The sequence below is a fragment of the Elephantulus edwardii genome, unplaced genomic scaffold (genome assembly GCF_000299155.1).
Source record: "Elephantulus edwardii isolate Elephantulus edwardi_28Jun2011 unplaced genomic scaffold, EleEdw1.0 scaffold01551, whole genome shotgun sequence".
Lineage (NCBI taxonomy): Eukaryota > Metazoa > Chordata > Mammalia > Macroscelidea > Macroscelididae > Elephantulus > Elephantulus edwardii.
The window spans coordinates 1-1,381 of record NW_006401301.1 but is presented as its reverse complement, the minus strand read 5'-3'; positions in this window follow the sequence as shown (position 1 = coordinate 1,381).

Below are 1,381 nucleotides of genomic sequence, written 5' to 3'. Positions count from 1 at the left end.
TGCCGTGTGGGGAGCACGGTCCAGGGTGCCATCCTGTAAATGACAGGGAAGGATTTTAGCGGCTGTGCGAAGAAAGCACTTTCCATCTGCTTCCCCACGTGCCCCCGGAGACTTCCTTCTGCACCCGTCCTGTCAAAGATTAACTGTCGTGGCTCTGGCGAGGACGTCCAGTGTCAACGGGCAGCCCTGTCTGAGCCCCAGTTTTAGAGACACACGCCCTTTGCTTTGTTTCAAGCTACTCTGAGTTTTGAATTGATGGGCAATCCTGGAAAGGTGAACTACACAAAAGCAATGCGCGGGAGACAAATAACTTTGCGTGGAGACAGGATTTAAATATATAATGTCATTTTTCCTTTGGAGTCTAGGTATTGCTCCATCCCTGGAGGGCAAGATGCCACAAAGTCCCCTTTTCCAGGTAAAGACCACGGCCACAGGGGACCCTGGTTCCTGAAACACTGCACACGCTCTGGGTCAGAAGGCATCAGGTCCTCTCCTGTGTGAGCAGGAAGAAAGGGCGGGTGTGACGAGGCCCCCAGAGCTCCCCCGAGTCCTGCGAGCGTCCTCCCGTGAAAACCACAGGTACTGAAAAACGCCTTATGACCTCGAGTCACTCTCTGTCTCTCATACTGTCTTTCTCTGTGTGTCTCTGACTGTGTCTGTCTCTCCCTGTGTCTCTGCATCTGTCTGGCTCTCTCTCGCTGGCTCTGTTACTCTTTTTCTGTCTGGTTCTGCCTCTCTCTGTTCTGTCGCTTTGTGTCTCTCTGTGTCTGTCTGTTCTGTGCTCTGTTTCTGTGTTTTACTCTCTTCTGTCTGTCTCTTTTCTGTGTCTTTATCTGTCTCTGTCTGGTTCTCTGTCTCTAGTTCTCAATCTGTCGCTGCCTCTCTGTTCTATGACGTCTGTCTTGCTCTCTTTTTCTGTCTCTTGTGTCTCTGTCTTTCTCTGTATCTCTGTCTTGCTCTGTAGCTCTCTGTGTCTGGCTCTGTCTCTCTCGCTCTTTATGTCTGTCTGTCTTGGTCTCTCTCTCTCGGGATTTGTATTCTGTCTCTTTCTCTCCCTCTCTTTCTATCTGTGTGTCTCTGTCTTGCTTTCTCTCATCTATTTCTCTCTCTCTGCCTCCTGTTCTGTGTTCTCTGTCTTCACTCTCTCTGTGTGTCTGTCTGGGTATCACCGTCTCATCTCTCTCTCCTTCTGTTCTGTGTCTTTCTATGTGTGTCTGTGTCTCCCTCTTTCTTTGCCTTTTTTTTTGCTGTCTCTGTGCTCTCTGTCTCTGTCCTCAATATCTCTGTGCTCTGTCTCTCTGTGTCTCCCTCTTGCTCTATCTCTTTCTGTGTCTGTCTCTGTTTTTCTGTGTATGTCTCCTTCTGTCTCTCACTTTATCTT